This window comes from Macrobrachium rosenbergii, chromosome 56 (genome assembly GCF_040412425.1).
Source record: "Macrobrachium rosenbergii isolate ZJJX-2024 chromosome 56, ASM4041242v1, whole genome shotgun sequence".
Taxonomy (NCBI): domain Eukaryota; kingdom Metazoa; phylum Arthropoda; class Malacostraca; order Decapoda; family Palaemonidae; genus Macrobrachium; species Macrobrachium rosenbergii.
The window spans coordinates 19,946,549-19,973,336 of NC_089796.1; the positions used below are offsets into that span (position 1 = coordinate 19,946,549).

At 40.4% G+C, this 26,788-nt stretch overlaps 1 protein-coding gene and 1 long non-coding RNA gene across 5 annotated transcripts in view; one reads left to right on the top strand and one right to left on the bottom strand.

The window, feature by feature from the left end:
* Positions 1 to 26,788, bottom strand: part of LOC136836086 (vacuolar protein sorting-associated protein 26C) — a 340,756-nt gene that overhangs the window by 284,135 nt on the left and 29,833 nt on the right. For 2 of the 4 annotated variants that reach the window (XM_067100036.1, XM_067100038.1), the window contains exons 2-3: positions 21,723 to 21,787; positions 2,334 to 2,563 (exon numbers count right to left, since the gene is read on the bottom strand). The gene's annotated coding sequence lies outside the window, so the exon portion shown is untranslated. The remainder of the gene's footprint in view (positions 1 to 2,333; positions 2,564 to 21,722; positions 21,788 to 26,788) is intronic. The other 2 variants (XM_067100035.1, XM_067100034.1) reach the window with 1 other exon arrangement.
* Positions 15,222 to 18,511, top strand: LOC136836560 (uncharacterized). Its single transcript, XR_010852427.1, has 2 exons — positions 15,222 to 15,684; positions 15,922 to 18,511. It is a non-coding gene; the product is annotated as an uncharacterized lncRNA (long non-coding RNA).

Below are 26,788 nucleotides of genomic sequence, written 5' to 3' on the forward strand. Positions count from 1 at the left end.
AGCAAGAATATGGCAAAGATTTTAACACAGGAACTATTCCTCGGCAAGATATGGCAGATTTTAACACAGAGAATTTCTTTCTATTCCTCAAACAAAGGATGGTTAGCACTGGTTATTTTCCTAACTACCTATCCTGAAAGGCATGCATTAACGAATCTAATGCGGCGGTTCTTTTCTCTCAGTGATTACATGCGTCCCTATTTTCTAATTCCTAGGAACAGTCACGATTGCAAAAGGTTTTGCTAAGATTAACACATTGCCACGTGGAATTTTCTGGATCTGTGTGTGCTGGTTTTTACACAAAGGTTAGTAATTGTCTCGTACCCAGCTTAGCTTTGCTAATAGCTGATCTGGCAAGTTACCAAATGCAATAAAGCAACACTAGGAACTGCAACTGCAAGAGCAGGATCTATGGCCAGGTCGCCATTTTTACGTTTTCCGTGGTTTTAGTTTGAAATATGCTCTGTGAGACAGAGTGGCAACAATTTAGGTAATTTAGCCTTGTGATTCTGACTTTTGTGGGTGCAGGAAAACGTAAAAAAAGGAAAACAAAGGAGAATTTCATATGAGCTTAGGGCTCTTGTTACTGAGAAATATTACGTAAAACATTGGGCAAATTAAAGTAGTGTATTTACATAAATGACATCCAGTGCGGGAAAGAGGAACTCAGTAGATTACTATCCTGGAGATTCTCAGAGTTGGATTGAATGAATTCCAGACACGGTCCGATAGCTTCCACGATAGGATCCCTCTGAAATGAGAGATATGCACATTATACGCCAGTAATGAAAATAGACAAAAGAATAATGAATTCGAAGCTGCACTGAGGGTGCCAAAGGAGAGTAATAAAAATTAATACTGCCGATGCAAAGAGGCGCACGGACATTAGACAAGGGAGATTTCTGGCTTTCTCTTTAGAAAATATTACGAGACAAAGCGTGACTGAAATGGGGCTCTTCCAGGGCACTTTACACTCTAGCAGATTTTCGAGGCGCGTAGAAGGCGGTCCGTGGATGACTTGCGATTTCCGAGGGCGAGTTTCTTCCACGTGGTGAGATGCAAGGCTTTCCGTAAAGGGCAAGGCGATGGGGACTCCTCGAAACTCAAGCAATGGCGTGTGGGCTCGAGGAATACAATGTTGAAGCGAATACTTGGAACGCCGAGGGCACGAGAAGCGTATACTTTGGAAAGGCCACGTGGTTGGGATGCAAAGGGCATCAGTGGGGCCAGGTGTTGGGACGTCTTTCAAGTTCACTCCATATCTTCCAGCCAGCGTGTGTGTCAGAGACCTGTGGGCTTTTGCCTTTATCCCCTCCTATGGGGCAGGGTGCGCCCAACACAGATGTTTTGACTCATTGCACCTGCTGCCCGCAGGGAGGTTTTGGCCTGTAGGAGAGACACCAAACCAGATTACTTTTTGCCTCGAAGGAAAGATCTTTATCAAAAATGGGAGCGCCTTTAATCTTTTAAACCCCTTGGTTTTAAGTCGATAGACAGATGGTCTATCGATCGGCGAACTGGCAGTAAATGAAACACAGAACAACAACAATAAAGGAGGAGGGAGGTAATTTGCTGGCAATTCTTGCTAATCATAATAATAATATATATATATATATATATATATATATATATATATATATATATATATATATATATATATATATATATATATTATATATATTTATATACTTGTCGTTTATATATATATAATAGCAATTTTAGGGCTTATTCATTGCAGTACCTCATAGCAATGTGTGTTCTGATTTGAATTAACATTATAGTAAGTTCTTATATGATCTCACTAGCTCTCTCTCATCTAGCTCTCTTCTCTCCCTCCTAGCCCTCTCTCAATTGTTTCCCTAACACATGTACAGAAGACTCCACCCTTTCAGCCTCAATGTCTCTCCTCTTTGTGTTCTCCCTCTCTGTGTCTCTCTCTCTCTCTCATCTTCAGGATACCAACGTCTTGAATGAGTAAACAGGACGCCAATCTGAGGGGGAAGATTTTTAAGTCAACATCATTTGAACAAAGGCGATTGGGGCATGAGAAAACGCATAAAAGGGGAGGATGACCCGTGATGTAGCAGTTTGCACCACCAGACGAAAGCAAGTAGAATCCTTGCAGGTCAGTCTTCCGACCTTCCTCCTTTTCCCACAAAGTAACTTTTGAAGTGTATTTTGGATCTGATCCTCCACTGACCCCTTGCATTAAACTTAGAGTCTGGCTTCAACATCAAGACATCTTGTCTATAGGACAAGATACAGTTGGAAATTGGAGTTGTTCGACGGACATTTCCCTAACTATATTTCTTACTGCTCTCATATTCACTCACCTTGCAAGCTCCTTCAAAACACGAAGTGGTGTATTTACTTCCGTAACGTAACTCAGAAGTGTTAACCAGTTTGCATTTTATTTGTTCTTTGAGTGATCTCCCTCTCAGCCTGCAGCATTCCCAAATTGGACGTTAATTGTTTTGCAGTCGAGTAACAGTGCATTTGTGTTGCAGAATAGGTGATTGTGAAGCTGTGTAGCAATATCCACGGCCCCTTCTCCCTATCTTCCCTGCAAGAAGATTCCTTCAAGATTTTATATTTTAAGATACAAATTCTAACATGCAAAAGGAAACTTGATAAGATACTTACGCTGTGTACTGCTGTCCATGGGTGCTAAAGTAAATTCACTAAAGGGATTTGGACATTCTTTATGATTGCAAATGCTCAGACTTAGCCAGCAAAAGCTGATTTGTTATTCTACTGAGATTGAAAGGGAATATTGCTAAGGCTTGCATCATTGTAGCTTCTTCGTCTCTTCACAACAATCCTGCTTAGTCGCCACTTTTACAGTGTAGCCTGCAATGTGATTCTCTCTGTGACTTCTAATTTTATGCAAATTCTAACAGCATCTAACTAGGGACCACACTTGTAAAAAAAAAAAAGATTACAGCTTTTGCAAAGTTACGGTATTTTCAATGAAGATTAAGTGGAAAATCAGGTTTGACTTATTAGGATAATTACACAAATCAGAAGAAATATACACAGTAAAGTTCTTATCTCACTAAAGCTCCATGGATTATCTGTAAGTTGGTAATTAAAGCAAGCAGTGGATGGCAAATCAATATGGAAGCTTCTTTAATATCTTAAGATTAACAGGATCCTACAGGAGGATCACCCACACGCTTGTTTTGCCCGAACCAAGATATACTTAGATGTAGGTTAACAGAACCTCATAATAAAGTGAATCACAATGGATTTAACCCTTAATGGACGGGAGAATTATACAAGTATATATAACAGGGTTTGGGTGATGGAGGGGAGAACTCGTATGAGTATTAATATTACGTGCCATACAATTTGGATGAATTTAGCAGGAAAGAGGTTCATAACACTTCAGCGGTCCATAAGTGACTAATGGCAACTGTAGACTAGCTCAGCCCAGGACAGGGAATCGGTATGCTTGACTTAATTGGGGAATGTTTTGCTCCTCTCTCTCCCATGATGTCTTTTTATTTATTTGCTCATAAATATACCCAGGGATTGCTGTTGGTTTAGTTCATATCTTTTATGACATGTCAGCTATGATTGTAATTTTGCCAAATGTTAGAAAAAACAAGAATTAGAAAAAAAGTTTATACCTCAGTAAAATCTTGTAAAAATTTTACAACAAAGATACTCAGAATTTGTTACTGATTTTGTGTGAGCTGTAATTATAATTTTATAAAATAAAATAAATTTGTAGAAAAAACATGTATAACTTGTAAAAGACGCCCCCCACACAGGGTTTTAAATAGTCACTTTCAACTTCCCATGGAAGGTAGGGAAAATTTTTTAAATGTCTTTCTTACACCAAGTGCATTTGCATATCTTCGTCTTTCCACTTTTTTTTTTTTTGTTTTTAATTGGCCAACCTTAAAGTTTGCCCAGTCTGGGGGTGTGCATGGTATATATTTAGCCCATCCCTTAAGGGTTAAGAACCTCTAGAATTAGATTAAACAGAATCGTGTAGCATAGGGTCACAATTAAATATATCTGAGAGATTGTTGCCATACATACACATATATATCAGTGATATTCTGTCATTAATGCATGCAATTACGAGACCACGAGTCTCTACTGATTAAGAACTAGCTAGGGAGTGCAGTGATAAGTGGTAAGTGCTCATATTCAGGGAAATTACAAATATTCCCCGCAAAATTTATGATATTCTGCTAGCTAGGAAGCCATTTCTGGCAACCCCACGTTGTGTTGGGAGAGTTGAGCCAGCTTCGTAGTATCTCTACACTCTGCAACCAAATCTGTGTTAACTTATTTGTTCTGCGAACTTTCAGCTCGTTCAACGTAATATTCATACTCCCTCTCTTGCGTAAAATCGTAACATTAATTTTGACATAAAACATTTGTGAAAGTCATCTATATATTAATGTAATGAGCGAAAACTTGAACTCGCATTCCATTAGTGGAAACTTTTCAAGGTCGTTGCTCGTGTCTATGTCACCACAGAAACGGCAACAGACTTCACAGAGCACCCACGTGTTGCCTGTCACCTCTCAGCGAGACCTGTGAGAGAGGTCCAAAATAATGAGCAGGAAGAAAGGTACTGCTGGTTTATTGATGAAGTGAGCCGCTTATAAAGAGTGATGTGGACGTCTGCGTACTTCGTGAGAGGGCGTCGGTACAAAAGATTGACAGGTGACCTGGAGGTCAAACCAATTCTTTACAAAAACAGGACAGGTTCATACAGAAAACATAGTGAATCAATGTCTGACACATAGCATAAATAATTCAAGCTTGTACATAAAGCATGTCTATTTAGAAAGACAATAAATATACAATTTACAATTATGGTGATAAACTCATGTTCTTGTTGGAGTTTACATGATGAAGGCACCAGAAAACAGATCTTCACTATAGAATGCATTGAGCTTGGACTTTACAATACTTCCTTTTCAAAGACGGAGGCAATGTTTGATCATAGTAGGTATCTGCTGGGGCGACAAAACTTGATTCGGCGTCAACTGGAGGTGGTTGGCTTTACTTCGGTGTCCTCTGAGGCGGTTTGTAAGGGTGCCTTCCTGTCTGGTTTCTGGGTACCTGGGAAAACTAAACGTCTCCTTCCTGCGCCCGGGCTGTCCTTATAGGGGGTTCCAAATTTTGCAGGAGGCTTTGGGGTCCGCCTCTGTTGTCCTTCTCCAGGAGATGATCGATAGATATCCAGTCTTCCCACCCATGGATGGCCAATGAATGCCTTCTGTTCATTTCAGTACAAAGACGGTCCTCTTAAGGGTCTAGTTTAGGGTGACATACGGCGTCATCTCTGCGAAGACGTGGGTGGAAGAGAATAGCCGGGGGGGCATGAAGGGGGACGTCCCTGTCCGTGAATGTCCTTTGGCGGGGAGTGAATTTTCCAACCCTGTCATGGGCCTCTGCGTCCCTATGTCATCCCTGTTCTCTGCTCGAGTTCCCCGGGAACCAGGGTTTCCCGGTAGACTTTTTCCGCTAGGAGGGTGCCGTTGGCTCTGGGGCCTTCTCAACCCAGGACCCAGGGCAGTTGCAGTATATCAATTTTCAGAGGAGCAAAGTGAGGGACGCCTTCAGGTATAAAGCCTGGAATCTTTCCACCATTAATTGGCTGCGGGGTTGTAAGGCGTTGGTGCTGTGGCGAGTGGTCCCCATTAGGCATGCCAGGGCAGTCGACAGTTCGAACAGGAAAGTGGGTCCCGTCTGTTGTTATCTTGTCTGGGACATCGAACCTGCTGATCCAGCTGGAGAGTAGGAGCTTCTCGCACGCACTGGAGGTCAGGCTTCTTCCATTACCGGGCCACCTGGTGGGGCGGTTCTCGACTGTCAGAAGGTCTCTGGCTCCTCCTGATGGGAGAAGAGGACTCCACCACATCAACGTGGATGTGCCTGAAGTGTCTCTTTGGCTGGGAACTCGCCACTCCTGATTACGGTGTGCATTACTACTTTGCTGGCCTGACAATGCGTACACTGCCTTACAGGCCAGGCCGTGTCGATCCTTCCTCGTTGATTCCAGACAAACTTCCATCAGCAGCCTGGCTGTTGTCCTTCGGAGGGTTAGATAGGGCCATGGATGATTCCGAGACCAGCCGGATTCCAGAGGCGGGCAAACGAGGGGCATTAGGGCGTCTGGTGCTGACGTCGCTCAATAATGCTAATCCTTCGAGCCGAATGGCACGTCTCCACTTCAGCGATGTGACGGCTGTGCGAGGGCTGGGGTCTCAGGGTCAGCAAGCACCGTTCGCGGGCAGGTCCCGAGTCGCTGCCCGGTTTTATAAGTTGATCGGCGATCCTCGAGAGGGCGTCAGCTACTGGGTTCTTCCTGCGGGGAGGTATTTGATGGTGCAGGGTTATCTTTGCGATGGCGCGTAGGCGCCGCTGCTGCCTTTTAGAGGACCATGCATCCCCAACTTCGTGAAGGCGTGGACCAGCAGCTGGTGGTCGGTTCAAGTATGTGATGAGTGTTCCCTCCAGGAGGAACTTATATTGCATGTCAGCCTGGTATGCGAAAGAGTTTCGGTCGAAGGTGCTGTAGCGGGACTGGTGTCAGTTAACCTCCTGAAGGCACCTAATCAGGGCTGAGGGTCCCCTTGATGACTTGCTCAGGACAGCTCCGCAGCTGGCGTTATTCTCAGGGTCCGTCGTCAGGCTGGAATTTAGCGTTGGGGTCCTGATGGGCCAAAGATGTTGCTCAATGGCAAGGAGCAGCCTTCATCAGGAGGAAGGCCAGTTTCTGCAGTGGTCCGGGCCCCACACCAAGGTCTTTGGACGTCCTTGAGGATCCGTCAGGGGGCCACTGGGTGAGAAGTTCCCGGGATGCAATCTTCTTTAGCCTAATACAATTCATCCCGAGGAATTCTTGTACATTTTTTATGGAGTAGGGGTGGGGAACCACCGGAAATTTTCTGTTTTTCGACATAATAACTGATCTCTTTCTGGGAATATGTTGTGGCCCAGGAATTCCACCTTTCGACGCCAAAGGTGCACTTGTCAAACCTGATGATGAGGCCACTTTCCTGCAGGCGCTGCAGGACCTTCTATTAGCAGGTGTTCCCCAGGATCTGGAATAAGATTAGGGATATAATCGATAATAGCAGATAATAGTCCAATAATAAGGATGCTGTCCATCAACCTCTGGAAAGTGCACATATATTCCTCAGGCCGAAGGTGGAGAAGGCAAAGTCATTATTAGGACCTGAAGGGCGTGTGATGGCAATTTTAGGGGATGTCGTCCAGTGCTACTGGTACCTGAATTTAACACTTTAAAAGATCCATTTTGGAGAATATTTATGCCCTGTGAAAGAGACCGTCAGGTCCTGCATGTTTGGCAGGGGTTAGTCGGGCCTGTTGCAAGGTTCAGCTGTTAGTTTCCATGGGGGCCTCCAGGTGCCATGGTCCACTTTCTGCACCATGTCCAGGGGGTAGGCCCACGGCTGGGAGCCTTTCTGCATATGCCCATCCGTTCCATCTCAGCAAAGGCCTTTTGGGCTCTTGAAGGCGCTGCACAAGCACTCGGAACTTTTTGAGCCAGGGGGCCTTCGTTTGATGTAGTGGTATACTATTTGGCGGAGGCGGGCATTCTTTGAGCTCAGGTTTGAAGACCTCCAGGAACTCCTTCAGAGGACCTTCGTGATTCTGGGGTGCGTGGAACAGATGGGCGGGCTCCCTGGGGGGGTGACAAGACAGGACTGGCAGACTGGGTGTCCAGCATGGGCGTTTGCATAGACGTTGACTTTATGTCATTCATTGACGGTAAAACTTCCATTAAAGCAAGTCATGTTCAAAAGTCATTCGAAGTTTAAGTAATAGCAAGACCGTATACTGTATTACCATTATTCATGTATTGTTATCGAGATCACTTACTTATATCCCATCCACCCAGGATTTTAAAACTTTAAAACATTAACGAGAGCATTATATTATTCTTTATGTCACTTAATTTAAAACTGAATTTTATTTCTTGGTGTGCAAACCATAAGTTTTACAACCCCGACTTGTAACACCAAAAACCTTATTGATCATAAAAACTAATACTAGGATTCTATCTAATCTGTAAACTGAACAAGGAAGTTAACCTTTATTTCACAATTTGCGTTTATATGCATTTATCTTAACCGTGTTACCATGGCCTCACTCTTGATTTGGTGACTGTCGAGAGCTAATTTAATTTACGATCCGTCAGATTAGGTTCGCAGTATTTTTGCAAAATTGAATTGATCAGCAAACTCAATTACCCCTGTGTATTTTGTCATAGTGTTTAATATTTTTTCTTTTGTTCCCCTGGAACAAACCTTATGGTTCATAATCCGTGTTTATTAATATTTTGCGCTTATCACTCATTTTAATTTCCATTTTATTCCACATTATTGTGTTGATATTTTTACCTCATTTGCCATTATTGTGGGCTGATATTTTTACTTTTTTCCACATTACTGTGTGTTCCACACCGTTCATTTGCTTGATGTTGTGATGTATTTCCTCTGTTCTGAGTTGCCTCTATAACCATGAGCAAGGTAAACGAATTTGTTTACATACTCACTTTAAATAAACTAATGTCCGATTTAGTGTAGTCAACTTAATTGCAGTAAAGCAATCGGCTTATGCATGTTTGGCTTGAACTGATCACCCATGTAAAACTTAAGCAAATCGTTCCTCATGAACAACCGCACTATTGCGCCTTGGTAAGCTTAATAATTGCACTTATGCTTTTGAATATACAGTCATCCCTTCTCTTATCACGCGCAGGTTAGGTTCCAGAAACCTCGCAAGGATGAACAGTTTGCATAAGTTTGCTCCATAGTCTAAAAAAATGCTAATAAATGCTTATTTCTAAAGATTGAACACTAAACATGACCCTAATCATGCTACCAAATTATTAAGTTAACTTTTTACATGAAATTTAGTTACTGTAATTTCATTTAAAAAGTTCCCTTAATCATTATCCTTTAAAAAGAAATAAACGTTGACATACAACAGAGAGTTGAAGGAATTTCTCTCTCTCTCTCTCTCTCCCCTTCTGACTGATCTATTTTTAGAAGTCTTCCCAACCCCTTTTCAATAACTTCTTTATCCTACATCTCTTTTTCTTTGTTCTGAAATGCTTTACCACGAACAGTGTTTTTTTATTTTGACTAATACAACTCTTAGTTATTATGTCAATATGTTTTAGAACGTATTTGCCACACTAGCGCATTTGTGCTTCGTAGACGGTACAGGTAAAATTAGATCAATTTAAACTATCTACTGTACAGGTAAAGACATACAGAGAAATAATAAGTTGTAAAATTGGAGTGCTAACTTATGAACGAGAGAGAGAGAGAGAGAGAGAGAGAGAGAGAGAGAGAGAGAGAGAGAGAGAGAGAGAGAGAGAGTATCTTAGTTTTGCAGACCACTGAGCTGATTAACAGCTCTCCTAGGGCTGGCCCAAGGATCAGATTTATTTTACGTAGCTAAGAACCAGGTGGTTACTTAGCAACGGAACCTACAGCTTATGTGTGGAAACCCGAACCACATTATAGCTGGGAATGAATTTCTATCACCAGAAATAAATTCTTCTAACTCTTCATCAGCCGGTCGGGAATTGAACCCATCCCATCGTAGCAATAGTTCGGCTCTATCAACTCACCCAACAAAAGAGAGAGAGAGAGAGAGAGAGAGAGAGAGAGAGAGAGAGAGAGAGAGAGAGAGAGAGAGAGAGAGAAGGTTGTCCTTACTTAAGAGAGTGAAATTATTTATCAATTATTACGGAGACTGAGCAAATAACACGAGAGAGAGAGAGAGAGAGAGAGAGAGAGAGAGAGAAAACGGTTGTCCTTACTTGAAATATCAAGTTAAATTATTTATGAATTATTACGGAGACAGAGAGAGAGAAGTTATTCTTACGTTAGATATCAAAAGATGGAAATTCAGTATTAAATTAACTTTTAAATGAAATTAAAGCTACTGTAATTTCATTTAAATGTTAGCTTAATACATTACCCTTCAAAAAATAAATAAATGGTTAACGTAAGAATATAGGAGTGAGTAAAGATTAGTATACTATTTCTCTCTCCCCCCACTCCACCGATCTATTTTTAGAAGTCTTCTCAACCTCGTTTTTAAAAACTTCTTTATTCTGTCTCTTTCTCTTTGTTCTGAAATGCTCTATGTCTCTATGTTTTAGAATGGAGCATTTACAGTTTGTAAACGGTACAGGTAAAATTAGATCAATTTAAAATTATCTACTGTACAGTTAAAGACATACAGAGAAAGAGTAATACGTAGGTTGGCTAACTACGAATGAGAGAGAGAGAGAGAGAGAGAGAGAGAGAGAATTACAAGAAACATTTGACCACTGATCAGCAACACTCCCCCTTCTTGTCATATTAAATGATATGTGACAGCTTTTGCCTTCGAACTTCTTACAAAAGATGAAGGGGAAGAATTTGTTTAATTAAAGTAATACGAATTTCGTAATTACAGTTATATTATTATTATTATTATTGTTATTATTATTATTTAATCTTAATATTTGAAAATTAGTGCTTATTATTAGGTAAAAAATTTATTTATCATACAAAATAAACATACCAGTATACATGCACTGTACCATATAAATTCTCTCATCTCAGTAAAAGAGAGAGAGAGAGAGAGAGAGAGAGAGAGAGAGAGAGAGAGAGAGAGAGAGAGAGAGAGAGAGAGAGAGAGAAATGATTACTTTTAATATTTAATGTTATTTAATTGTTTACACATTAAAGCATGAAATCTTATAAATTACATAAAAAATTAAACACTTTTGCAGGGTTTCTGTGTTCGCAAATGTTTGCATGTCTGTGAAAAACTCGTGTATGACCATTAATTAGGTTCCAATGAAAAATTCTTGTGTCCATGAACTCGTGCAACTCGAATCGCGCAAGTTCGGGGTATTACTGTATTACCATTTCACTTGCGCACCTTCGCACTGTCAAAGTGTGAAATGTTGTTAATTTATCACATAGCCTCTGCAATGCCATACAAACTTGTGCAGCAGCTGGTTTTGTCCATGTGCAAGTCTCTAACATTCTTTTTGAACAACCAAAACCGACATTCTCTGAATGAGAACCCACGTTCTACTGTACACCTTTAATTTTGCGCTATAGCTGGCCCCTTCCATGTGTGAATAAAACCAAAACCTATTCTTCGGAACAACCAAAACCTATTCTTTGGAACAACCAAAGCCTGTTCTTCAAAACACACAAACCCTGTTCTTCAGAACACACAAACCCTGTTCTTCGGAACAACCTAACCTCACACTCGATCTTACGGGACGAGTCCGCACTTCGAGTGCCATGTTCTTTTTAGCAATCAGTTCCATTCTTTGTGAACACTCTACATCCTTCAGGGACACTCAAAATCAGTTCTTGTGAAGAACATTCCGCCTTTCGGGGGAAACAAACCCGTTCTTCGTGAACTAGCCAACTTCCTATGGGACCCATACAGATTCCTGTTCTTTCCGAACAAAACCTCACACTATCAGTGCCACAACTCTGTTCTTTATAACTACCCTCTGCACTCGACGATGACCACTGTCGCGAGTAGCGAAATCTAGATCGTCCCGAAGTCCGCATATTCCGCCTGACTTCCCCAAACAACCCACCCACAGTAAGTGCCATCTTCCCGTCTGCTTAATTGCAACTAGGATATAACCTTACCAAAACTTATCACAAGTGCCACCTTCACTGGTACTCCCCACTACTTGGCCTCTGATGTCATCACCACAGCCATCATCAAGCATCCGGCCTAGTGCCACAAGTGTACTCTTGAACAAACTTACATCCCTCAGGACCAACAAATAGCTTTTCGTCCTCTTTCCTATACCCGCCTTGGTGATTCCCTTAGTCTCGCAAACTGAGGACCCGTCTTGGCCCTTCTTTCTACCTTGGTGGCTCTGCAGACTTGCAACCTATGGCTCCATCTTGGTTCTCACTTCACAATACTACAGCTGTTCTACAAAACAACCATCTTAATTAGAATCAGTGCCATTCATCTGGCACTCACCATTCTTGCCACTCCCGTGCAAGTACTGTACGGCTTAGTACTTATCTGTGAACCTTTCAAACAGCACCATGTCTTCCTATACCAACGATTATTGAACCTCTTGAACCTCCCTAGCACTTGGGCAGCAGAGGACTTTTAGGGGAGAATCATTGAATAAATGGGTTGGCAAGCAGGTAACTAAAGATAAATAAAGAGAGAAGAAAAGGAGTAACAACACCAACATGAGCTAGCCTTGACTTTTGAGACAACTCTTGAGGAAGCAGAAAGGCAGGCAAGTGAAGAGCAACACAGCCATGAGTTTGCCATTGAGCAAGCTCGCCATGCGAATGCCATGGCACTCGCCCAACATGGGGCCAAGAACCCTACTCCAACTAACCCCCTGTCCACAATAGCCAGCATGAACATGCTCATCCACGTGGTCAGAAATTGAACCCGACGCATGGATGGATCATGTTGAGAAGGTCTTCAAAAACTTTACATCCTCTGCAACCGAAGTAGCTTTAATTCTAAAGAAACATAGGGCGGAAAGGGTTTTAGTTGTGCATCGTACCTTGACAGCCACAGATAAGGAGACCTTACAGTGTCAGTAGGGCTATCAATAAGGCGTACGAAATAACACCTGAACATTGGAGACAACGCTGGCGTAGCTTACCCAAAGAAGTACGTCAATCCTGGATGGATTGGAATTATCACAAAGGTAGACACTACAAAAATTGCCTGGATGCTCTCAACGTCATGACACTTGAGGATCTTTCTGAGAGAGTGCAATTGGAGGATTTCTTTTATTATGGTCCAAGTGCACTCGCCACATACATGAGAAATGCCTGACAACCGTCGCTGAATACTGTCGGTTAGCTGATGATTGGGAAACTCATCACCAACAACACAGTACAATAGGCAAGAAACTAATACCTTCTAATCATACCTTGTCACAAGCCCAACCTAAGAATGGGCTCTCATCTAAAACTCCTATTTGCACTTATTGCAAAAAGAAAGGGCACTTGGAATCCCAGTGCCATTTTAAAAGAGGAACCACTGCAAAGCAATCTTCTGATCAACAAAGGCAAGCTCCACAACCTGCACCAGTTCCTAGCAAAGATTTCAATAAGGTTTTTTGAACTGCACATAAGGTTTATGGGGACTCCACCCTCTGGAAGCATTGCCCTAGAAATACAGCTACTCCCGCCATTGCTCTGGCGGTCATCAATTCATCCCTCAGCCCTCCAACTGAAGGTCCCATATTTGTGGCACCCCTCGCAGTTACTATCACGCATGCCAGGTCCAAGCATTTGAGGATACTGGCGTACAAATCTCCCTTATGCGGGAAGACAACGTCCCTTATAGAGCCAAAATATAACATCACAAGCTCATCACTTTGGAGAGCATCAACCATGTAAATTTAATTCTTCCAACAGTTCGTCTGAGGGTTACTAGGCCTCACAGAACTTGCATCTGCACTCTTGTAGTTGCAAAACATATTCCTGGAGGATATGATCTCCTGGGACAGGACTCCCTGTCTCCATCGAATTCAAGACAACTGAGAGGTCCTGACCTCTTGTAATCTCAAATGGGCACAGTTTATCTACATCAACCTGCCTCAAAAACAATGCCAGTGCCACTTGAGCGCCCTGAGCAGAGCCAGACTTTGCCTTTCTCGGTAGTAGAGCCCTTACCAAGTCTAATTCCCAAGCCTGGCCCTGCCTAAGTGCCATTGCCAGAACACACACCATATCTCCCTCCAGGAGAACCAAAATTTGCCTCAAATTCCCTGCCAGTGCCACTTGAGTGCCCTGAGCAGTGCCATGCTCCATCCATCACGGATGTTGAGACAACTTCAATTGTAAGTCCTACGCCTGGCCCTGCCGTAATGACAGTGCCAGAACTAAATCCAGTTTATTTCCAGTGCCTGGCCCAGCTTTATTGCACAAACCATAGCAACAAACAGAACTCCCTTCAGGAGATCCCAGTCCGTCCCCAACCTCTCTTCGCCTGGCCTGGCCCAGCTACCGGTGCCGGAAAGAGAGCCAACCCAAAATGTACTAGGGTTCCTTCTGGATTCCTGTGACCTCAGCGGAAGCTCATCCCCATGATACGGCCTCGCAACCTGTGTCTGAGTTGGTCATCATAACCTGCAAGTCTATCACGCCCACAAAATCTTCTTCCTCTCTTTCCCAGCTTGGGAGATAATGTCCTAATGGAGAATTCAACCACAGCCCAGTTGGTTGCAGAACTCAAAGATCTGCGCCTGCAAATGGTAGAAATCGTTGGCATGGTCCACACTTCAGCTGTTGCACCAGCCAGAGTAAATGGCACGCCAGCACCTTCCTCTGATTTGGCTTCACCGACTCCTCTTACACAATCAAACCCTCAACCTAAAAGATTGAAGAAGAAAAGTCAAAGGCGCAGAAACTACAAGTAGCCTAAGAGCAACCAAGTTCTCCTGGCACTGTGCCCATTTTATCCAAGTAACTTGGCACCTAATCCAGAGTAGGATGCCAATGCACTCCCTTTTTCCCCTCACACATTTTTACTTGTAATTTATTTTCCTTTCTAATTTTGAAACTTTTAATATTTTGTCCAAGTAACTCAAACTATTCTTCATTTAATCCCTTTTACTAGTCTTCTAAGCTTAGGTTAGAAATTGCATTAATAAGCAATGGTAGAATAAGATTTATGATGAATAAACAGGTCAATGTGTCCGTACAATATATCAAATAACAAAGTCTGTATTTAATGAATCAAACATAACTAAGGACAAATTTGAAAATATTTAGTAAAATCTGTATAAGAACTATGTAAATGATAAATATATTATGTAGTAAAAATTTGCAAGTAAAGTAACAATGTAATAAACAACATACAAAGTATTGGTATAAGCCTTAATACGATTAGCTCTGTAGAGTAAATCTCATGTACTAGCTTGCAATTTAAAAAAACTTAAATTCATTCAAAGTCTTGTTGCAATGTAATACATTCAAATTGGGACTTAAGGCTGAGTGAGAGAGAAAGTAGTCACTCAAATCATTGAGCTTGTTGACGACATTCACGCCCGAAAAAGACGTAAAATGTCTTTTAGTAAGGGGAGCTGTCACATGCATTTATTCATTGCAATGCACGGGCAAGTTCCATGATTTTGATTTAAGCATCAAGTAAAGTGAATGCGTGTTGGTCACTAGGACCACACAAGTAGCGTCATACAGGTGCTCCCTAATGCATCAACAACTTGCTATGGCTGACACCCAATGTAGAAGTCTCCACCCACTCAGCCTTAATGTTTCTACTTTTGTGTTCCCATTGTCTTCTGTGTGCTCGCCCTTTTACATCTTCCAGGATACCAATGTCTCGAACGAGTCAACAGAACACCAATCTGAGGGGGAAGATTTTTAATGGTCAACATCGCCTGAACTAATCCAGGACCCCTAGCAGCAGAAACCAAGGAACAACCAGACGATACATCATGGTCAACTATAATGTCCACAATAAGAGAATTGCAAGAACTACAGCTAGCATCTCCTGCACCGATACTTCACTTTTGGGAATCTCCAACTATAGTTCCTTCTGTCAAATCATGTAACATGTTTGCAAATTCTTGAGAATACGCGATAATCCTTTAATTAAGCTAGCTTACGTAGAACGCCATCGTTGGCCCACAATGTAAGTACCTAGAAGAGGGTGGAAAAATATCTCGTGACACTATGAACTTTGTTAAACAATTGAATTTAATCCTAATTAACAATGTAATATATTCTAGATATAGATTAACTCATGCAGGTACAACTAAGAATGATTTAATTTTGTTGCCCCTAAGGGAAAACTAGTAACATTGCTTCTTGAACATATTCATAACACCAACCTTCACTGTGGAGTCAATACGCTTATCTTGATTTTCAGGCAAGAGTGTTGGACACCCACAGTGAGAGTGTCAGCAAAGAACATAGTTAGCAGATGCCTAAGCATGTAAGATGACACTCAGGGGTCCATTGACACAACCTCCTCAACCCCGCTACCGAGCCCTTGTGTGACTGACAACTCCAATTCGCCATGTGGGACTCGATCACGCAGGTCCTATAGAGGAGGGTTGCGCCTACATCCTCTTGATCACCTGTATCAGCACTCGTGCAATTTACATAGATGTGGTAAGAAACTTAAGTGCTGATACCTTCAACCTGTGTCTACGCAGATTTGCTGCCAGTCATGGTGCACCAACAGAGATCTACAGTGATAATCATGCAACGTTTAAGTCTGCAAGTACCTTGATGGCTAACCTATGTAAGGAAGAGGCGGCCCAGAATTTTTTAATCAGTGAAGAATTTGTTGGAATTTCCAGACACCACGTTCCCCCTGGATGGGTGGAATGTTTGAAAGACTCATCAGGGTTATGAATCAAGCCCTGGCAGTCTCATTCAACAAAGCCTTGTTCACGCAGGGGCAAGCAAGGACGTTCGTCAAGGAAGCCGAGTGTGTAATCAACAACCGTCCGCGTATGTACTGTGGTGATGGCCTTTTTGAAAACGAAGTCCTTACTCCATTGGATCTTCTAAGAGGTAGAATTATTCACCTGCTGCCAGCTGCAGCGGCCGATGAAAGTATGATGGACACATTCACAACAAAGAAAATCTGTAGCGAATACTTCAAGTTAGTTGATGCTCTACACAGCTGCGGCTACGATGGAGCACCGAATATTTACAGTGCCTATGACAAAGACACAACTTTGGCACTGGTACGCCAACCCCTATACGATGTGATGACATCATACTAGTGCGAAAAACTGATCGACGTAAGTTTTGGCCTCTGGGAAAGGTTATAAAACTATATCCTGGAGACCATGGTGTCATGCGTTCTGTAAGGGTTTTGTATAAGAGCAAAGAATGTCTTGTCCCAGTAGAACACCTTTTGTTGCTTGGAGTGAATGGCCAGCATTTAGACAGTAACAGTAGTGTTGCTTCACGTGCCGTGAATGACGAGAATGGGCTCATAAACAACGAATGTCAAGCTAATGATAGTGTAGGTGTAATTACTGATGAAACTCATGAACTGATAAATGAGTCAGAGACAATGGGTGTTGACCGTGGCAATGAACTGAATTCTGAGGAATTTAACGCAGTGGGGGTTAGGCCCAAGAGAAAAGCCGCCACTCTTTCAACGAGAGAAAATGAGAAATTTAATAGGAGAGGGTAAACTCTAGTATCTTTATGTGTCATTTATAAACATTCTTCCTGAAAGGAAGGTATGTGCCATGGAACACAGCGTCCAGGGACCTCAGCATTAGATTACTTAGTGAGTTTTGTGCGCTACCAAGCAGGAGGAGCACCAAATTTACCAGTGTGTATATTCCATGTTTTCTTTTGGTTCATGTCATGTCTGCTAAAATGTGAGACATGAAATAGTGTCATAAGTACAATGTTTGTGCCACGAGCCAGATTCAATTTCGTGAGGCCTGCGAATTTGCACCTGGGCCGCAAGTGAAAAATGAAACATTGTAACCACCTGAGTCATCATCAGTTAATTTCTGCCTTGTCAGAATTCGTCTGGTTGGTAGGGTGTCATAAAAAATTACTGTGCAGAATTTGTCGTCGTCATAAAACTCTCATCTAGTCACTTTAAGCAATGTTTATACTCATGGGGGTCAAATCATTCGCACCGTATACATGTCCATCAGACACGCAATCAACGAGCATTTTGGAATAACTTGGATGATGCAAAGTTTTTCAACGCAATCGATGAGCATTTTGGAATAACTTGGATGATGCAAAGTTTTTCAACTGATCTTTTAGATGTCGTGTATTTTCTTCTATACCCCTTTGTAGATTCTGTAACGTGCAACAATGGTTGCACTGTTACTTTAGAATACCTTTTCTGACCACCATTCTGGAAGAAAATTATTTTTGTAATACAAGGATCCCTAGACGCAACTATAAAAGCTGAGGTTGACCAGCAATCGTCCTCCTTTCCTAGCTACTCCTTACACGGGTAACACGCCGCAGGTGTGACCTTAGAGAGCCAGTGCGCCAGAGACTCGTACACTATGGCAAAGTTCAGTGTTACTTCTTATCAAAATGTACTTAAGTAATCCTTGTAATGAAAAAGACACCGAGCGTGTCAGAGGAACGAGTGATCAGGGAAGGTAGACTAGAATTCTGTTTCCAAGCAAGTACAGTAAATGTTTTTCTTGTTCCAAGTTAAGAACTTCAGTGTAACTTGCCCATGTCCAGAAGTGATCATAGTAATTCTTACTGTAGAAAAATAATTTTAACATTCTAGCTTTTTCTGTACTTAGATTATGCTGCGTTTTGCAAAGCGCCGCGATTCATATATTGCTGTTAGTTCTGCCCTTAACATATTGTTTTTTTTGGCCACGAGGCCAACTTGTTAGCATGGCTGTTGCTAGTTTGTGTTAGCTTCATTGTTGTTAGATGTAAAGTAAATGAGCACAGCCAGAGCATTAGTAGAGTTTAATTTTTGTAATAAAATTGGAAAAATCTAGCTAGTTTGTATGACCCAACACCTGAATCTGAGGTTTGTAGTCGTGTCTTCAGAACTGTACATCCCAAGTCAATAACATCCAGGTTAGGAATAAAAAATTCATAGTCCACTCAATATCGTAAAAAATTTCTATCATAGAGATATTTGTCTTTTTGGTAAACTGCCTCTATATTTTTATCATTTGTAACAAATATACAATTTATTACTTTCTTAAAATTAATGAAATGTGACAGCACAATTTTTATTCTGAAAAAATATCTATGATTTCTGTACAAATCATAAAACTAAGGGGAAAAGAGTTTTCGTGGATGAATAAGAATGCTGACAGCTATGGTGATGAAACAAGTTGTAGCTGGCCGTCTCTCCAGCCACCAGTAGGTCTGATTGCAAAAAAAGTTAAGGAAAAGTTGCAAACGAATAGGGCTAACTTCAACTCGCTATATGTATGCTTTTTATAATAGTTTTAGGGGCATTTTTAATATAGCATAAAAAATTACAACTCATAAACTTTACATTGACATCAAATTCATGAACGTAGCATTTAAGGTTACATGGAACGACAGCAAAAAAATTACTGCTATGAATGTTCATACGGCAACACTATCAGCCCATAAGAAGCAAGGTTTGGTGAACACCTAACAGTCAATTCGTACCTATGGTAATGACGTAATAGGGTATCATAGAGAAAAACATTCCCTTCGCGGAGGATTGTAAGCCAAACAGTTATATATTGTTTTGAATAAATACAAAATGATAAGAGATAATGAATATCTATCACTAATAAATAACCATAAACATTTTATTTTCCTACATGACAGGAATGCAGCAATAAATGCGAACTGACTCGTAGTTACTTTTCCAGTCTTGCTGTTCACGGATTGATGTAGCTGCCAGGTGTCCTTTTCAAATAAGTGTCTGAATCACCGAATTTAAGTTGTTGCTTCATTTTTTCATGCATACTCCATGTTCGTAACTGTATGAAAAATGATACTTAGTTCTTCGATCAAATTTATAATGTGCTGAGATAGACTCAGGAGGGCCTGTATGTGTGCCTAACTGTCAACCGTTCCATCCTCCGTCTCTTACTCCTCACCACTCTGGTTACTGATAATTCCAAGCCTCATTTAATCCGATATAGATTGTCAATGTTGACTTTAAGCAGGCAACAAATTAAGTTGGGTCAAATAATGGCCATGTGCATTTTGTATTACATTACTTGATGACTGAATGAAAGTGATTCTAATACAGTCAAACACATCTGTATAATTTTTTGGATATACTAAAGATATAATAAACTGATTACAGTATTGGGTTTGCAGTGGGAGGAGTTTAACTTCATCGTGTTCCTCTAGTTTTATGCCCTGCAGGTTTTCAATGTAGACTTTATCAAGGTAATATACAATTATATTAATAATAATTCTCATAAATTATGATCAACATTCATGTAAATTCTGATATAAAATTGATGTTATAGGGGATCTGGATTTACTGTTGTAGGTTAATCATACGTCTGACAGCGCCTGGAAGAAAAGGGGGAGCGTCAGGTGAAAAATGAGAATTAACCCATACAGCACTGAAGGAAAAGGCGACATAAAAACGAAAATTTCATTTGTTTTGTCTGTCTGTATGTCTGTCACAGGGTAGGGTTTTGATTTTGAGTTATAAACCTTTCTGGGGTGACATAGAGGCCATGTGCAAAATTTTGTCTAAGTCTGTCAAGTGCTTTAGATTTCTATAGCACCCAAACAAATATATAAACATTCACTTATATACTTCTTCGTTTTAACGTGCTTTTTTCCCATTATATACATATGTATAAAATATAAGTAAAATGTAAGATGATACCAACTGACCTACCAATATCACCAAACAAGTTGGAACCCAAGTATTTCTGTGCCTGAGTTTTTCCCTAGGCAGGCTTCTGCCTAACATACCAGCAAATTTTACCCAACTTCCCAACCCATCAGAAGACCTGGGTTTGTTCCTGATGTGAGTCAGAAATGTATTTCTGTGTGTATGTGTGTGTGTGTATGTATGTGTGTATATATATATATTATATATATATATATATATATATATATATATATATATATATATATATATATATATATATATATATATATATATATATATATATATGCATAACTTTCTGCATAGCACTTGCAGTTGCATATGTAAATGCAGAAGTACTGTCAGATAGTGTTAGACAGATGTCACGAAAATACACTTTGAGAGGTCAATGGGGCTTCAATTTTGACTGGCCAACTAAATCAATCTATATATAAATAAAGTATTATAGGTCAATATGGCAGATATCAAATCACCAATCAAGCAGCCTTGAATAGCTACTATTAGAGAATTATCGTGACGAATTTGTGCTTGTATGGCTTGTATGATTCTTCTGAAAAAATGGTATTTCGGTTCTTTAATACAGTACTGGAACAAGATGGAGATGTCATGTTTCGCTAACCTTACAAAACAAATGGTTGCAAAACTTAATACTACTTTGTAATTAGAATCTTGGTAAATATGACTATATGGAGGATTATTTGAGCATGAGAGAGAGAGAGAGAGAGAGAGAGAGAGAGAGAGAGAGAGAGAGAGAGAGAGAGAGAGAGAGAAATGGTTGCAAAACTTAATACTCCACTGTAATTAGAATCTTGGTAAATATGACCAAATAGCAGCTTAATTGAGCTTCAGAAGAGAGAGAGAGAGAGAGAGAGAGAGAGAGAGAGAGAGAGAGAGAGAGAGAGAGAGAGAGAGAGAGAGAGAGAGAAAGTTTGAATTTCAAGATCATTCTACTGTATTTAGCAACATTTTTAAATCACACAACCTATGCCGACCTGAGATTAGATTTCATATCCAAGAGATTGTAGAGACCAAATCAAAATTACCCAGTTTACTTTTTGAGGTTTGGACTCGTACACTCAGCTTCTATCACACATACCACTCAATGTTTAAATCTGATAAGCCTTGATGAACCATTCAAATTTTGAAAATCAAAACTCCTCTGCCCATTTCCTACTTACCTTCCTACTCTTAATTAACTAGGGTAAATTGTAATATTTTATACCACCTTTCAACTCCAAAGTACTTGGGTATACATCAGAAGATTTAAATTACTTCTCCACTTTGGCAAGAAACCTCCCCATGAGATAAAAAGAAAAGATACTGAAATGTAATACGATAAATGAAATAGTTGTACTCACCCATAATGGGATACGGTGGGCTCAGTCCCTTATAATAACAAGATAACAGGTCTCCTTTTGCAAACCTGCAAGTAGAAATATGTTTATATAAACCACAAACAATACGAAATATGAAGTATAGCGCTCATAAAACATATCCATATACGTGCATCTCAGTTACATCAGTTAACATCTCAAATCTAATACAATCATCGAGATTCTAATGAAACTTGGTTGAAGTTTCCTTTCTGCATTTTGTAGAATATACCAGTACCTGTATAGGATTTGAAAATACAATAAAAATGACAAATTTAGAATTAATTTGTATTTTTCATAGTTAACAAACCTGCTTCCTTAACATAAGGATAAATCTCTGGTGCCAGCTGCATGGAAACCAGTAAAATCAATTAAAATTGTAATGCAAGGAATTGATGACATCGGGGTTCGGCTATTGGTGTGTGAGGAGTCGACTGTCGACCTGCTTCGAACCCCGTGACGTCGCAGTTTCTTCAAGCCCAGGAACAAAAACAAAAAGAGGGTTTGCTAGAGGTGGGCAGTCTATGTTAAGATCGCAGGTTTGTTAGCTATGAAAAATAAAAATTAATTTTAAATTTGTCAATTGTTTATAGGCGGAACAAACCTGGGTCTTAACGTAAGGATAGATTCACTTTTGGTGGGAGGAAAGTAAGTCTTAAACCGACTGGAAGCTGAGTACACTTGGTCTCACTTCCTGGATGGGTGGATGCAAAGGCAGCAGACGAGCCCCTGACTTGTTGGTTGGATACATGGGTATCCAACGGTCAGACTACTGGCTAAAATACAATGCACAGTAAAGATTCACTGCATAGGAGGAAGTTAAAGATGTATATCTGTTCGGATAACAAACTAAGGTAGCCACCTAGTCTTGTTTGTTATCATTCCTCTCTCCCTTGCTATAGAAAGGATGGACTTGCTACTGATAGGCTATAATCGTGTAGAATATTAAAAACTCCAACAGTAAAGCTACTACCGTACATTTCCACGAATAAAGATGACCTTTAAATCATAAAATTCACCCCTAAAAATTGGAGGTCGTCTTATACTACCATTCTAAAAATCAAACCTTGAATTCTAAGTGATGTTTATCGGTAGGCTAGCCTCGGCCTCGGTGCGATAACCAACAACATACATGAAAAGATCCACATTATGAAATAAACTGATAACAAAGGTAATAAAACCATTTTTACCTTATATATATATACCATTGGCATATCTTCATAATAAACAGCCTATCCAAGGAATAATTCGATATCAATGAAATCAGCTTTTATCTATGCGAGGCCAGCCAGCTGAAAAAATGTAAATATCGAGTTATGGTTGCACTCACAGTAACCTTTACCTTTCCGTAACATAGTGTAATTATGGTAGTAGTAACATTTAGGATAACACAATATTCATTTTTCATTGAAAATTCAGGCTGTTTGTAACTGTTTAGAACAATTCAGTCATACGAACAATAATTATGTAAGATAATTATCATACTTTATAGTATTGTTGTTAGGGGCTGCTTATGATTGGCGATGAAACGTAACCAAAACAACGGTTTAACTTTTAGGCGACGTGTCTAGGAAAAAAACTATATAGAATCGATTTTGTCATTTCGTTTATCGTATACACTAAGTTAACGAACTCTCCCATAATATTTTCACCCTTGAAAAATTATTTTATCATGTATCTCGTGTATCATGCTGTGAGGTTCAAGAAATGTCAGAAGTGAAAGACTGATCCTTTATTATTCTCGACAGGTGTTTATAATATAGTGGAGCGGGTAACTACAAAAAAATAGGGGAAAAGTGCAAATGGTGATACAAGCATGAAATTTGGCTCAACTATTCTTCTTGTCCCTTGGTCTCACTATCAACCTCTGGCCACACAAAATTTTCCCATTTTCCAAGATGGCCGACAGGTTTTCAAAATGGCATCCTGTGGATATTTGAATATTGGTATTTAACTGATTAATCACATTCAAATCCCTAAGTCACTCCCAGTTTATATCAAAATATTAAAAACAAACCTTTATATATGTAGATACATCATTCCTCTGCATAGAAATATCCAAGATGGCTGTCACTTTATCAAAAATGTCTGCCAAAATGCCAAAAATTGGTACTTATGCTCATATATGAGGCTAAAGATTGGGTAATACATGGATTTGGGGTAACTTCAGCCTGATCAGTTCATTTTTTGTAGATCAGAAATCAATTAATCCCCAGTTAATTAATTTGCATCCTCATTTAGAAAAAAATGGGTAATAAGCTTAATGTAAAAGTATAATAGTGTAGTGTCAGTGTACTACCAGGGCACACTGACTGACACTATAGCTGTGAAACTCAGCATAGGGTTCAGTGCTAGCTAATGGCAGAGATTTACTATTAGTTTCCCAAATGCCGTTTGGCTAGCCCCACTTCAAAGTTAAACAGCTGCACCTGAATTGACAGGATGTGCCAGCAAGATTTGTTATTAGTTTCCCAAATGCTGTTTAGCTAGCCCACTTCAAAGTTAAACAGCTGCACCTGCATTGACAGGATGTGCCAGCACAGGAGAGCCAAGCCAAGGAAGATGGGGCTTTAGTCTTCTAGATGGTGTACAATCACTCGGGAACTAAAAAGCACTGGATGAATGATCAGGATAGGGGTAGGATTATGACATATCTGAGCCTAGTTGTACCCCATATCTGGAAGTGCATATATGTTATATAGGTGGTAAAAGGATAAACCCTCGGCCTATAGAACAAAAGCAATGGCAGGACAATCTTGGAAGTCAACATCTTTCCTGAAAGGAGATAGTACGACTAACTGGAAGCTTTGTTGCTTGTGCCAAGAGGACACACATGAAAGACTAGTTGAAGCATCTGGTGCTGGCTATGTTACCCTTGCTACAAACATTTCTGAATTCTATAAGTTAAATGCAATGCCTATACCATTTCATCCCAAAAGGCTTGATGAAGGTGATGGAATTCTGCAGACCTTTGAAAATAACAAAGCAACATATGAATCATGTATGCTGAAGTTCAAAACAACAAAACTAGAAAGGAAAAGGAAGTCATTGTGTAAGACAAAAGAAGATGATGATGCCCCATCAGCAAAATTCACACATAGTAGCCAGAAGGCAGGTGAAGAAGATGCAGAAGATCTAAGACTGAGAAAGAAGGAATATGCTTTATTTGTGATTAATCAGCGCCAATGAAAGATTTACAATTGGCCACGACATTGCCTTTACATGAAAAGCTGAAACGACGTGCCACCAACCTACTAGATGAGAAACTTCTGGCCAAGCTTAGTGCTGGGGATATTGTTTCTCAGGACCATATGTATCACCCATCTTGTCTGACAGGTGTGTAGAACAGAGAAAGGATCTGGCTAAATTCACAGAAAATTGGAGATGATTATGTGCAGTACAGACAAGAGGCATGTGCCCATGCTTTTCTTGAGCTTGAGATGTACATAAGAGACAAGCAGTTGACTACAAATGGGTGGTGCTGTTTAACAGCGGTAGAACTTTATGGTTTGTACAAACAAAGACTGGAACAGCTAAATGTTGATGCTTCCTTTGTGCACTGAACATGGTTGAAAGAACAGATACTTGCCCGCATCCCAGAACTGGAGGACTTTAAAAAGGGAAGAGAAATTTGGGTTGCCTACAAAAGGAAAATGGGAGAAGCCCTAGCCATGGCATGTGACTACAATGATGCACTAATTGTGGCCAAAGCAGCTAAGATATTGAGGAAACAGATGTTCGAACATGAGATAGAATTTGATGGAACCTTAACAGCAGATACTAGAAGAGAATCTGTGCCACCTAGTTTGTTGGAATTTGTAAGTGCTACAAAACGGTGGCGATATAAAATCCCAACTTAAATATGGAACATAATCTACTGATCTAGCTTTAGCACAACTTTTGCACTTCAACTGTCAAAAGAATCCAGCATCTTCAACATTCTCCAGACATTCCAAGTCAAGAGAACCTCCATTTCCAATATATATTGGTCTCCTGGTCTTTGCAAAAATGCATCAATTAACTGATACACTCCATCACCATGGAATCAGCATCAACTATGACAGGGTTCTGGAATTGACTAAAGGGTTAGAAGCAGTTGTAACAAGGGCTGTGGAGGAAGTAGTTTGTCCCACTACACTAAGAAAAGGGCTCTTTAAAACTTTTGCTGTTGACAATCTGGACCATAATCCAAGTGCCACAACTGCACAAACATCCTTCCATGGGACAGGTATATCTTTGTTTCAGCATCCGAGCACTGATGAAAAGGGTGAGGACACCCAACTTCACCAAACTAAGTTAAACACCAACAGCTGTAGAAGATGAAGACCTGCAAATTGTTGAAGAGTTCGTGGTGCTAAGGTACAACAGAAGCAGTTCATAAAAAAATGTAAATGAGGCTAGACTTGATCTCTTTGCAAGAAAGCAAAGCGCTTATGATTGCATTCCCCCTACAAGGGCTGCTCTTAGAGAAGATTGCAAGAGAGCTGCCTTTCAAGCAGGGCACATTTAGTGCCAGTCTTTAGTATGTCATCCAGTTTTGTCCAGTCCAAGACACTGGGGATGGCAACAGATTGATGGCACCTGGTTTCTGTATGGACAGATTTGCCAATAGTAGCAAAATCTTGTCAAGAACTGAATAAGTGAGGCTACAAAAAGGAATGCCATGGCAGGTGCAAGTGCTACAAATCTGGACTTAGCTGCACAGCTCTGCAGCTGCGCTTGCTAAAACTAACATACACAAAACATATTGGTTTCTCTCAGGAGATACATACTTTTTCATCTTTGGTGGCCATTTTGGAAATATGGTGTTCATATGGTGGCCATATTGGAAAGATGGGTTCACTTTATCTCTTCATGACAGTAAGAATGCCAAAATACAAATTCTCAATCATTCTTTGGACAGTATGCAACTTTTATCAGCTTATGAAATTAAAATATTTGAAATATACAGCAAATTTGCCACCATTTGGAAAAGTGTCAGCCATCTTGGATATAGCCAAATATTGAGGTGGCCAGAGGTTAATTTTGATTTATGGGGATAATAAGAGTTC